Raw genomic sequence first — 13,908 nt, forward strand, 5'->3', positions numbered from 1 at the left:
CAGAGCACACAGACAAACTGTTACTAACCCATCATGGTATTTATGGTATAATCTTTTGGTCACTACAATAATCAAACAAGCACAAATTCACAATAGCTGTGACTGCAAATCTTTGTGGACCAACCAACCAACCAACCAACTGACAGAACAACCTACTGTATAGAGCTGCTGGTCGCAGTATCATGGTTTAAAATCAATACTTGTTGGGGGGGAAAAGCAATACTTTTATCCCACACCTTTTTAAAAGCTCTCTGGATGTATTATCTTTCTGAAACGATTAGTCTAGATAAAAATGTTATCTATAGCACCTTTTTATGTATCGTAGTCCAATAATGCACATGTTGCAAATTTGGTGCAGTCCTAAAATAAACACAGCATCAGGGGCATCCAGTATGAAGTGGGTGGTGTGTGTGGCACATTTCTAGAACAGGCATAGGCTGGATATGCTCTGCGAGCGTCGTGAGTTATGGCTTTTCAAAGTTGTAAATTTTGACCTTTAATTATAGCACCCCCACCAGGTTAACTGGGGGTCATATTTGCTGTGAAGCATTTACAGCAACCGCTGCCAACATAGAAAATAACCTCTCTGTCACGTTCTAGTCTCACGGCAAGCTATAGTTTAATCTTTTTCTCACTTACGTAACGGATGGACAGACATACAAACCAAATAGTAGCGACTGGCAACAATGAAAGATATATCAACATGTCTTTCAAACAATGATAGAACATAGTATTTTTTTTTAACCAAAACATGACTTGCTGTTTAGGACTTTTGCTGTTTTGGATGAGTAACTAGCAGCACTGAGATCAGGTAAAAGCGTATGTCAGCTGATAATACTTGTGTATGGATACATCTGTGTAGCCCTACTGAATATCATGGGCTAATACTGTGCACTATTCTCAATGACGTGGGCGAGGGGCTGGGTTCACACTTAGTATGACTAATACGTTCAGCAGATTGGACTCTAAATAGGAGCCACTGTGGTTCAAGGAAAGTCACAGTCCCGCTGACCACCCCATTGACCGGCCGTCCATCCTGCTGTGCCTGGTTGATGGGGTCAGGACCTGCTGTGGCTCAACACACTGTGACTAGAATTACACCGACGTGGAAGGAGTCGCTACCTCTATATCCTGCTCCTGTTTATCCACCGTGGACTATATGCGAGGGCATTACAAGCGCAGAGGGGAAATGTTACAATACGATACCTTTTTCGGCGAGTGCATTTATCAGCTGATAGATTTATCTGCCTCGTTTGGGAACCTTTTCTTAAATTCTTCTTGCATTTGTTGCTGAAAGAATATCCTCTGAAGAACCGACGTGGGATTGATGAAACATGCGCAGCCCAATGTATCAGGTCAGTCAACGGATTGATAAAGTTGCGCTCTCTCTCCCCATAAGCACAAGTACTTCAAGCACGCTTGTGGGACTTTATATGGATATGGACATATACAGTACCATCATAAATCAGGCCTATTAAAGGAACACGGCAACATTGTGGGAAATTTGCATATTTTCCGTCTTCCTCAGAGTCAGATAAGAAGACAGGTACCCTTCTCATCTTAGTGCAGAGAGAGGGTCCCGCAGCACGCTGGCTAGCTTACATAATGACTGGAAGTGGATAAAGACGGAGCTTTTAAATAGACACATTACTCAACCCAACTCTGTTTAAACTAGCTTTTAAATAGAAACATTACTCAACCCAACTCTGTTTAAACTAGCTTTTAAATAGATACATTACTCAACCCAACTCTGTTTAAACTAGCTTTTAAATAGAAACATTACTCAACCCAACTCTGTTTAAACTAGCTTTTAAATAGACACATTACTCAACCCAACTCTGTTTAAACTAGCTTTTAAATAGACACATTACTCAACCCCATCCCCAACTGTGTTTATTCTAGGTTTTAAATATACACATTACTCAACCCCAACTGTTTCAACTAGGTTTTAAATAGACACATTACTCAAACCCAACTATGTTTAAAATAACTTTTAAATAGATACATTACTCAACCCCAACTCTGTTTAAACTATCTTTTAACACACAGAGCGGTCCGGTACCGGTACGAGATCACACCATAAATAGATGAATACATAAGGTATTAATTAATGTTGCGTTTCTTTTTCAAATGTAGCCAAGAATAAAGACCCTAACCCTGTCAAAACTGCACTCAAAGTGTATATTTTCAGCACTACGTTTGTTTACCAATGATTTTAAGTATTATTAGCAAAATTATGAGTGTATTAATATCTCAGCACATCCAGACGGAAACCGGATGAATTAGACGGAAGTAAAGCAAGCTGTCATAAGTGTGTGAAGTCCTATGAACGAGAAGACCCAGGGCTTTCGATGGGCTTTCGAATTTCATAAAACTACATTTCCTCACACCAGCCCCTGTCAATCATCTTCCAGCGTGAACCTTTTTTTTTAACCTTATTTTCCGGATCATATCTCATGGGTCGAACAAACCTGAACGTTATTGCCAAAAAATAGTACGTAGTTAGTTTCTTTATCTTTATGTGAACGTCTAGCTAAAAAACGCGTTGCAATCTGATGAAAGATGGCGGAGATATTTACATTATAAAAAAGTAACTGTACTTACAGTAGATTTCATTCACGTTTTTTGCTGCCCTGTCAGGGCCTGGTGGTACTAAATCCAGATTGAACTCTGCCTTTGGAAAGGGGAGATTTGGCCCAATCCATAGATGTGTGACTTGACCATAATAAGGTAATTTATAGTTCTGATAATCTATATTCTATATTCATATTTCAAATTGCATGTGTCCGGATGGCAAAATCCAGTACTGTATCTACAAAACCCCCTGTAAATCATCCCTTTATTGATTTGCTTAGATTTTTTGTACACTTGATCTCAAGAAGGTGCTGAATGAGCTCAGTCTGGTTATGCACCATCAAAGTTGAAAGAAATTAACCTTTGGTTCATTACAATTTACTCAAGCCTAGTAACAGACACAATATTATGACACTGGAAATACATTCCCTGAGATCCATAGATAGATAGATACCAATAACATGATAATGGACCTTGTAGAAGTGGAGCAATCTTACATTTACTTAGGTATGTATTTGTAGGTGAATCTTCTGAAAATATGGCTAGGGCCTAAGAGGTTAAATAGACACATTACTCAACCCAACCTCAACTATGTTTAATCTAGCTTTTAAGTGGACACATTACTCAACCCAACCTCAACTATGTTTAATCGAGCTTTTAAGTGGACACATTACTCAACCCAACCTCAACTATGTTTAAATTAGTTTTTACCCCAACATTCTCTTTTCCAACCCTATTCTATTTTAGTCTTTGATACGTTTTCGAGCTGCTTCTAGCAGGAAAGGTGCTATAGAAATCAAAATAAACTTAAACTTGTGTTCAAATCAAAGAGATTGTACACATTTTATTATGATTGATGATGATGCCATTGGAAATGAGGGCGTGCCCTGAATGAACCTTCAAGTTGAAATAAAGATTGAATGAATGAATGAATGAATGAATGAATGAATGAATGAATGAATGAATGAATGAATGAATGAATGAATGAATGAATGAATGAATGAATGGATGAATGGATGAATGAATGAATGAATGAATGAATGAGATGAGATGAAAGCTATGGGGGACAGTTCCTATCTACACAGTGCAACCAAAGAGTTCCCACAGCAACCACATATTGCGCCCCGGACCGATGTAAAAATTGGCTGGGGGGCGCATTATAAATGCAAATATCATATCATATCATATCATATCACTGTGTAGATAGGAACTGTCCCCCATAGCTTTCATCTCATCTCATTCATTCATGCTGTGACTTCACTGTCACCTACACTACCATTATTTGCAATATTTGCAACAATGCATAGTGCACTTTATATCCTTCTACCACTACACTGGGAACTGAATGTGCAATACTCTGTCACTTGTGCCTTATTTTTATACTTATTAATCTTTTTTAAGATTCTTTATTATAGCATTAAACTTTTTCTGAATATTTGTTTATTCTGTTTAAAGTTGATGTCTATATTTTGTGATTCTGTGTGAAGGGGGGACTAGCAAAGTAAGATTACAATTTTCAACTGTCTGTTTAACAAATAAAAAATCTTTAATCTTGAATCTTAAATCAGAGGCACATTTAAAACAAAAAGTCCACCTTGTTTTCTACCCGGAAGACAATTCTGCTTCTTCCTCCTGGAACACTGAACTTCACACATTACCACCACTTAGTGGAAAGAGTGATGGGCGATCAGGAACCTCATTACAGTATAAATCAGGAGCCTCTCTGCGAGAACAGTAAATTTCCCCCTAAACACCTTGTAGAAGAAGATGAATATGACTCGAATGGCTTCATGCCGCGAGGAACAGGGTTCTTGTGCACACTGTGTGCATCTCTGTGGTTCAAATACGTTTAATTTCCTGATTGTTCACGCTGCTCGCCCATATGCTCCTGTCACTACCGTTTAGTAGAACCTATGATCGGTTTTCATTCTTCACTCTTCAAACCCCAAATTGACAACCTGCAGGCACCTTGAGAGGATGTCGGCGGCGTTCAGCTCCTCTTCATACGAACATAGTCACATCATTCCGCTACTCAAGACCTCTTGTTATAAGTGCACGCGCTCATCAACTCAAGAGACACTAAGAAACTGAACGAGCCGGCGAGGAAGGGCTAGCTCTGTAGCAGGAGTCAAACTGGACAAACTAGAGGTGATTGTGCAGAGAGGAGGATGAGAAAGAAGCTGGGCGCTATCCTGGAGAACCCCTCCCACCCCCATCTATGAGGAGCTAGCTAAGACGAGGAGGTCATCACAAATGATGAGAAGCTCACCACAAATGACCTGGCGGACGGCTGGAGAATGTTAGTCCTTCAGGAATTGTGTTATTATTATTACTATTAATACATAATGTCTCACATGTCTGACTGACCAGACCCTCACCTTTATTTATTAATTTATTTGTATTCATATTTTATCTCACTCTTAACCTCTACTCTGATAGTTTATCATCTCATATCATATTTGTATTGTCATTTATATTACCCTGTCTGTACCTCCCCTCCCCCCTCCCCTGTGCTGCTATGATACCTGAATTTCCCCAAGGGGATTAATAAAGGAACATCTTCCCACTATCGGTGCTACTGTAGGAGTCATTTAGTTTCACGACTAAGAGCCCTATAAAAATGTGTATAAGAGTAAGTAATACAACACATTGCTTTGTAAAACTAGGTAATGTTATTAGACTTACTTTTTCAAGAAATGCAATAATGTTTTTTTTGTGTGTGTTATGTAGCGTATTTTAACTGCTGAGCTCTTAATTAAATTTATGATGCAACTCATTATCTGTGGTCATGAAGTGCAATGTGTAAAACACATTATACATAGGCCTACACTATTATATGTTGAGTTCATTGAGGGGAAAGAGAAAACACAGCCAACGGTGTCCTCTACTTTAATAAATGCATACATATTAGATGTGACATGGCTAAATACTAGGGATGTCCGATATTATCGCCTACCGATATTATCGGCCGATTTCGGCATTAAAATGTGATATCGGAAAATATCGGTATCGGTTTTCAAAAAAATAAGTTTTTACATTTCTATAACCTTTATTTACCCAGGCAAGCAAGTAAGAACAAATTCAGATTTTATTTATTGTCAAAAGTATGCATAATGTTGTGTTAATTCCACAACAAGAGATATGTAATGTTATATATCCTGCATATATCGGTATCGGTTGATATCGGTATCGGAAATTAAGAGTTGGACAATATCGGTATATCGGTATCGGTAAAAAAGCCAATATCGAACATCCCTACTAAATACTACATATGGATAAACCCTCAACCTACTCGCTTGACCCTCGTCCAGCAACTCTCCTTAAAGAACTTCTCCCAACTTTAGGTCCGGCCCTACCTAACATTTTCAACACTTCATTGTCTACTGGCGTGGTGCCCTTGGTTTTTAAATCAGCCGTTATTAAACCTCTACTTCAAAAAAACTAACCTCTACCCCCTAATTTTGAAAAATTACAGATCTATCTCCAATCTTCCCTTCTTAACCAAAATATTAGAACGGATTGTCGCAACGCAATTCACTGACCATCTATCAAGTAACGTTACCTTCACAAATCTTTTCAATCTGGCTTTTAGAACCTTCCACTCCACTGAAACAGCGCTTGAGAATCATGTTGACATTCAGGGTGACGGACTCGCTTGGTTTAAATCTGATTTAATCGATAATTGTGTGTTCTGATTTAACATCTGAGATCTTCACAGTGCAATGCGGTGTCCCACAAGGTTCTGTCCTGGGCCCTTTGGTATTTTCCATTCATATGCTACCCCTCAGTGATATTATATGCACATTTGGTATTAACTTTCATTGTTACACATCCCACCCAATTATACCTACCCATTAAGCCGAATGATTCCTCACAACTGCAAAATCTTGAGGCATGCCTGCTTGCCATTAAAAATGGGATGTCGCTAAATGTTCTGCTCCTTAACACAGATAAAACCGAGATGCTAGTCATTGGCCCCCCAAATCAAAGGCCTGTTTGAGGACATCGCTTTTAAATATGATATTTGTCATGACTCTCAGAGCTCCATCATAAAAAACCTTGGAGTAATTTTTTAATCCTCCCTCTCATTTAATGCACATATAAAAAATGTCACCAAAATTGCCATCTCCATAATATCGCAAAAATATGTCCTATTTTAACCATGGCCGAAACCCTAATTCATGGGTGTGACGTACCTGGGTACGTGGGTTGGTCATTACCATTATTACTGTATTTATGACACCTTCTGAACATCAGGTTAGTATATTTAATGTGTTGTGTTCTGTATGTGATGTGTGTGTGTGAACATGAGAGCTAATGCTGTCTCTTTTCTCTCCCTGTCAGGTGCTGCCCGTCCCTACACTGAAGAGTGCTGATTGCCTAATGAATGACAGCTGATGGCAATCACCTCGAGAGGGATGGGTAGCCAAATACCTGACAGCACACACGTCTGGGCGCCTCATTCTGTCAATTGCCAGTGACCAGAGTGGAGTGAGGTTGCCATTGTTAACCACTGTTGTGTGGGATATATATATTGTTGGCCACTTTGGATTCATCCTACACTGTGAGCTATATGGTTAGAGTGGTGATTCATCCTACACTCTAAGTATTAGGGTTAAAGTGGTGTTCATCCTACACTGTGAGCTGCATGGTTAGAGTGGTGTTTCTTTGTTTATCCAGGTGAGCTTGTACCTTTAAGTATATATGTAGATATTGTTGGCCTCTGCGCCACTTCTTTACTATTGAGTATTCTCTTGTTGGCTTTAGGCCTAGTTCCACTGAGTGTGGACTTGTACCTTTGATACCTTTTGCTGGGGGTTTTCCCAGTACCAACCTCTGGCTGGTTGGTTAGTGCCTGTGGGCGCTTATTTAGTTTACTTGTATTATTATTACCTTGTTTGTTCTCCCCTTACCCTTATCCCTGTTTAATTGTTTGTGGGTTGTTTTTTCCCTTTGTTGCCTATTTAAATATCAGTGGAGGTTTCAATCCCTACCCTGCATAATAAATATAATTTACTATTTTTGGAACAACGTCTTGTGTTTATTATTACCTACCTGCCCGGGACTATTTTGAAAGCATTTACTGAGAGAGGCTGTTTTTGCTCATGTGCAGCCGGCTCCAGTTATTATTCTGTGTGGTCCTTAGACCTTTGTACATGACATGGGGGCTTGTTAGTTTGCACAATTGTATAGTTCCTTGTTGTTATGTGACATGTGGACTTGTCGATTGGAGCGTGTCAGGTAGGTTGCGTTTTTTAATTTGTTAAGTTATATTAGTATATATCCATTTTTCCGTGCTGCACACTTGACTGTTGTAAACCATTGTTGTAAGTTATGCTCTTAACCATTCTATTTTGTTCCACATAGGTAAAGGGTGGATCACCTGCTTGGTTAGGGGGAGGGGGGCACGCGTCGTCTATTCCGGTGGAGTGCGCAATGAAATCGGTAAGCGACTGAAGATATGTGTAGTCCTCATTCCGCTAGGGAAGTAGTTTAGACGGGGTAGTTAGTGTTACCCAGTGTGATCGTAGTTAGGTGGTTAGAACCGACATTTATTGTTTTCATGAATGTTAGATGTGGATATTAAATCGAATTGGTCAGGTTGTCATACTGCATAATGTGGCTGTTGAGTGTTGCACAGGGACATTATTGAGTACTATAGGTGAGTGGCTATTTTGTAGGGCTTATTGAAGTCTGATTTGTTGTAGTATTGTGGGTAGTATTGTGTGTTGCTACGGCAGTATACTTTCTTTCATAAACTGTATTCAGAGTACAGGGTGCAGAGTGCAGAGTGCAGAGTGCAGAGTGCAGAGTATAGATTTTTCACGAGTAGAGCTATGGAGGTTTGTGATCAGGATGTTGGTGTGTCGGATCCTGAGAGTGTTGACTCTGCACTAGGTTCAGACCATGGTTCTACTGCTTCTTCTGGTAAATTGAGCGCACGCTTTAAGCTGCGTTTATTCCGTCTCCAGATGGAGGAGAGGGAAAGAGACAGAGAAGAGAGAAGGGAGGTGAGAGATAAGGAGGAGAGAGACAGGCTGGAGAGAAAGGAGGAGAGAGACAGGCTGGAGAGAAAGGAGGTGGCTGATAGGGAATTTCAATTGGCGATGAGGAAACTGGAGTTGGAGTGTGGTGACGCTAGACGTAGCACCACTTCCTCTCCAGTACTTTCCGACTCCCAGGCACCCTTTGATATTAGCCAGCATATGTCCTTGGTTCCTCCCTTTCAGGAGTCTGAGGTGGAATCATATTTCTCTGCTTTTGAGCATATAGCGTGGGCTTTGCATTGGCCAAAGGACCAGTGGGCGACTTTATTGAAATGCAGACTCACTGGTAGGGCTCAGGGGGCGTGCGGGTCATTATCGAATGAAGACAGTGTGGTATATGAGAAAGTGAAAAGTGCTGTCTTGCGCGTGTACGAAGAGGTACCAGAAGCATACAGGCAGCATTTTCGCAACCGCCGTAAGTCTCCTTCCCAAACCCATGTTGATTTCTCCCAGGAGGAGAGACTTAATTTTGATCGGTGGTGTTCTGCGTGTGAGGTAAAAGACTTTGCATCATTGAGTGAATTGGTACTTGTGGAGCAGTTCAAAGCCACCCTGCCAGTCGAAGCTGTGCTCTATTTACATAGGCAGGGGGTGTCAACACTCCGACAGGCTGCGATTTCGGCAGATGAGTTTGAATGGTCACGCAAACGTGTTTCTGTACGTCCTAATGTATGTGGTGAAGGTGGCTCATTCACTCCTTGTGAGTCAGTGTTCCAGCCACGCTCACCGCCGTCTAAGAGACCGGTGGTGTGTAATTATTGTAAAAAGACGGGCCATGTGGTAAAAAGATGTCATACGCTGAGGAAGCGACAGGAGAAAAGAGGGTCAGCCCAGAATCCAAAAGGTGTGGGGGTTGATTTTATCATGGGGAACGATATCGCTGGGGAGAGTGTGATCCCTGTAGTGGAGGTTGAAAACGCTCCGTTGACTGACTTGTGTTGTGAGTTGATTAATAATCACCCCCAATGATTCCTCCCTACCAAGCTGGTTGGCACGAGTGGCAGCGGCCAGGTATGCTGGTAGTAATGTGAGTCTAATTTGAGTGACTCCATTTTGGATCCTGATCATGTTATTTTTGTGACGCCATTTTGAAAGGAGAGGGGCGCTGTGATGGTGCCAGGGACATGTGCTGATTTTTGTTCCCTGTTTGCTGTCCTGTTAAGCGCGATGAGATGATTTTTTTTGTGCTTTATTTTTTCCCAGTGTGTCCTAGGTTTCCAGTTTGTTGTCTCCTGTTGACAGGACGGTATCGGTGGAGCGGCCTGTCAAAGTAGAGGTTGTTGTTGTTTCTGTTTTCCCTGGTGTGTGGTACTGATCGGATGTTGGGTAATAAGTAATAATGTTTTGCTAACCCTACAGGTTCGCTCTTATGGGGGGAGGTGTGACATACCTGGGTACGTGGGTTGGTCATTACCATTATTACTGTATTTATGACACCTTCTGAACATCAGGTTAGTATATTTAATGTGTTGTGTTTTGTATGTGATGTGTGTGTGTGAACATGAGAGCTAATGCTGTCTCTTTTCTCTCCCTGTCAGGTGCTGCCCGTCCCTACACTGAAGAGTGCTGATTGCCTAATGAATGACAGCTGATGGCAATCACCTCGAGAGGGATGGGTAGCCAAATACCTGACAGCACACACACGTCTGGGCGCCTCATTCTGTCAATTGCCAGTGACCAGAGTGGAGTGAGGTTGCCATTGTTAACCGGGATATATATATTGTTGGCAACTTTGGATTCATCCTACACTGTGAGCTATATGGTTAGAGTGGTGATTCATCCTACACTCTAAGTATTAGTGTTAAAGTGGTGTTCATCCTACACTGTGAGCTGCATGGTTAGAGTGGTGTTTCTTTGTTTATCCAGGTGAGCTTGTACCTTTAAGTATATATGTAGATATTGTTGGCCTCTGCGCCACTTCTTTACTATTGAGTATTATCTTGTTGGCTTTAGGCCTAGTTCCACTGAGTGTGGACTTGTACCTTTGATACCTTTTGCTGGGGGTTTTCCCAGTACCAACCTCTGGCTGGTTGGTTAGTGCCTGTGGGCGCTTATTTAGTTTACTTGTATTATTATTACCTTGTTTGTTCTCCCCTTACCCTTCTCCCTGTTTAATTGTTTGTGGGTTGTTTTTTCCCTTTGTTGCCTATTTAAATATCAGTGGAGGTTTCAATCCCTACCCTGCATAATAAATATAATTTACTATTTTTGGAACAACGTCTTGTGTTTATTATTACCTACCTGCCCGGGACTATTTTGAAAGCATTTACTGAGAGAGGCTGTTTTTGCTCATGTGCAGCCGGCTCCAGTTATTATTCTGTGTGGTCCTTAGACCTTTGTACATGACAATGGGTTTGTCTCATCACGACTACTGTAATGTGCTTTTTTCAGGCCTACATAACTCAAGCCTGAAAAATATCCAACTTGTGCAAAATGCGGCTGCACGGATAATATGATCATATCACACCCACTCTGTCCTCCCTACACTGGCTTCCCATCCAGATGTGACTTTAAAGTGTTGCTACTCACGTAAAAAAATTTGAATGGGCTCGCACCGCTCTATCTATCCGATCCCATTACACGATACTTGCCCCCTCACGCTCTTCGTTCACAAAATGCGGGGCTCCTATCGATCGCTAGGGTAAAAAATCTGCCCGGCCACAGAGCCTTTGCCTACCATGCTCCCTACCTGTGGAATAAATTACCCGCCGTCGTCAGGGACGCTTGCTCTGTCAACGTTTTTAAATCCTCGCTCAAGACCCATTTTTTCTCTCTCTCCTTCAGCCTACCCTGACCTCATGGTCGGGCACAGACCCTTAGCTTAGTATGGTTAGTTCAGCCAGGATGTCTATTTATTGCTCCCATGTCTACATGGGAGCTCTTCTAACCCCTGTCCCCGTCGCGTGTATGCTTTTACCAACGCGTTTGTGTTTCCGGGTTCCCGCTTTGCGCTCTGATTGGCCGCTGACCTACGCTAGTACGCGCCCCCCTTGCTATGAATCGCTATGAGCATAGCAGGCGCCCCCCTCGCTATGAGTGTAACAGGACGCTCCGCGTTCATAGCCATTCATCTCTAAAGCTAACCACTATTTGTAAAATCCACAACCACGTTACCATATTTGTAATAATGTAAATCATTGTGTCGTTGTACATATTGTGTATACAACGTGAGTAGCTAACGTAGCTTAGCTTAACGCGATAGCCGCCGTTCTACCTCAAACAAGATCTGAGAACCTCAGGCGTGATGGATCTGCTCTACACCATCATCAGTTTGACCTACAGCGTCTAACCGTGCCCACTCTACTTCAACTGGATCTGAGTGGTTCTCCTGCCCCCTGGGGAGTGTGACCTTGAGCCATCATCTTATTTTTCATACCAGCGCTTGTATTCCTATGCTTTTTTGTTCTTAGTTCTAGTATTATTTTAATTTAAAAACATTCTTATATACTTTAGATACTATTGCTACTATGTATGTATGTATGTATGTATATGTGTTTATATTTCATGCATATATGCATATACATACCAATTATTCGCTTGTTCTATTCTCCATCCACCTATCATCCATTGCAACACCCTATATCACAGATACCTGATGGGGGATCCCGTTTGAACTGCCCATCTAGCTTCATTGGGGAAAGTCTGGGGGCGTTGCAAAATTGTGGATTTTATGTTTAGTCTTTGTTGTGGATCTATTGTGATGTTTCTTCTTGATATGTGAAGCCCATGGGGGCAATTCATTGTGATTTGGGGCTATTAATACATTTGATTTGATTTGATTTGAAACCAGGTGTGGGGAAAAAACTAAACTAAACTAAACTAAACTAAACTATACTGAATTAAAAACTAAATACAAAGTAAAACTTATGGAAAAGACACATCTATAACAACACTGGTGAAAGAAAGAACACACAAATAACTCTCCATAGAAAGAAACATTTTGATATAACTACTATAATAATATAATGAAACGTAATAAAACGGTTGAAGGCACATTACTGTTATGCAGCACATCAAGATCACATGACCTCATTGAGCAGTGAGGAAGATGAAGAGCCAATGACACACTGAAAGAAGAAGAAACAGAGACAAAGGCTTGACGTCGAGATCGGAGAGAGAGAGAGAGTGTGAGAGAGAGAGAGAGAGAGAGAGAGAGAGAGAGAGAGAGAGAGAGAGAGAGAGAGAGAGAGAGAGAGAGAGAGAGAGAGGGGGGTGGAGAAGAGAAGGAGAGGCTCAGATGAGGAGGAAAGAGGACGGAGGAGCTGAAAAAAATAGCGGTATAGCGGTGGAAAAATTGCCGAATTGGAGTAGGAGTGGAGGGTCTGATCCGTGTTGGGGGCTCCGTAATCCATTAAAGAAGTCACTGGAGGCGATGTCCCCCCTTAACAGTTGGTTACTTAGGTAGGCTACGCTATATATAGCTGTGTAGCCTAAAGACCAACAGATGTGCTCTGCAGAACAGGCTGTCGCTGACATTTCAGAAGCTGCTTTGGGGGCTTCAGCGCCTCACCGTATGACACCAGTGACAGCAAATGGTAGTTTTTTTTCATCAAACCAGAAATCCTGAGCAACAGTTGGAGAGAGAGAGAGAGAGAGAGAGAGAGAGAGAGAGAGAGAGAGAGAGAGAGAGAGAGAGAGAGAGAGAGAGAGAGAGAGAGAGAGAGAGAGAGAAAAAGGCTGTTTTTTGACACGTCGGAATATATGAACGGCGCTTGATGATGGTGACTAATGACTCACAATTGTTCCTCTTATGCGAGCGACAGAAAACGTTTAAAAAATTTTTATAAATTAAAAAAAGCCAACATAGCATTGTGGCACTGGAGCAGACGAAGCCCCCAGGGGCTGAGCGCGGAGCAGCCCCCTCCGGTTTTGTCAGGTGTTTTAACTGTTATGAATGGATAATACCGCTTGTTAGCATGGCGGTGGCGTCGTGTCGTATAAGAGCAGCGGTGAGGAACGTGGGGAGAGAGAGAGAGAGAGGAGAGAGAGAGAGGAGAGAGAGAAAAAGAGAGAGAGAGTGTCTATTGATCACAATGAACACGGCGCACGGCGACGGCGTTCCTGATGAGGTGCAACTCCTCTCTTAAAACCACACATGACCTCCATAGAGGCGATCCATCACCACACATGCTGGCCCATTTCTCCTGCCGTCACCCGGCAGGGAAGAATTTCCCCCTCTCCTTCTCTCTCTGTGTGTGAGTGTGAGTGTGTGTGTGTGTGTGTGTGTGTGTGTGTGTGTGTGTGTGTGTGTGTGTGTGTGTGTGTGTGTGTGTGTGTGTGTGTGTGT

General features: G+C 41.8%; 1 protein-coding gene across 1 annotated transcript in view; it reads right to left on the minus strand.

The window, feature by feature from the left end:
- The window catches only part of tenm1 (teneurin transmembrane protein 1), a gene marked incomplete at both ends in the record, with an annotated part of 448,413 nt that overhangs the window by 433,793 nt on the left and 712 nt on the right, over positions 1-13,908 (minus strand).

The sequence above is a fragment of the Notolepis coatsorum genome (genome assembly GCF_963971535.1).
Source record: "Notolepis coatsorum genome assembly, chromosome: 16".
Taxonomy (NCBI): Eukaryota; Metazoa; Chordata; class Actinopteri; order Aulopiformes; family Paralepididae; genus Notolepis; species Notolepis coatsorum.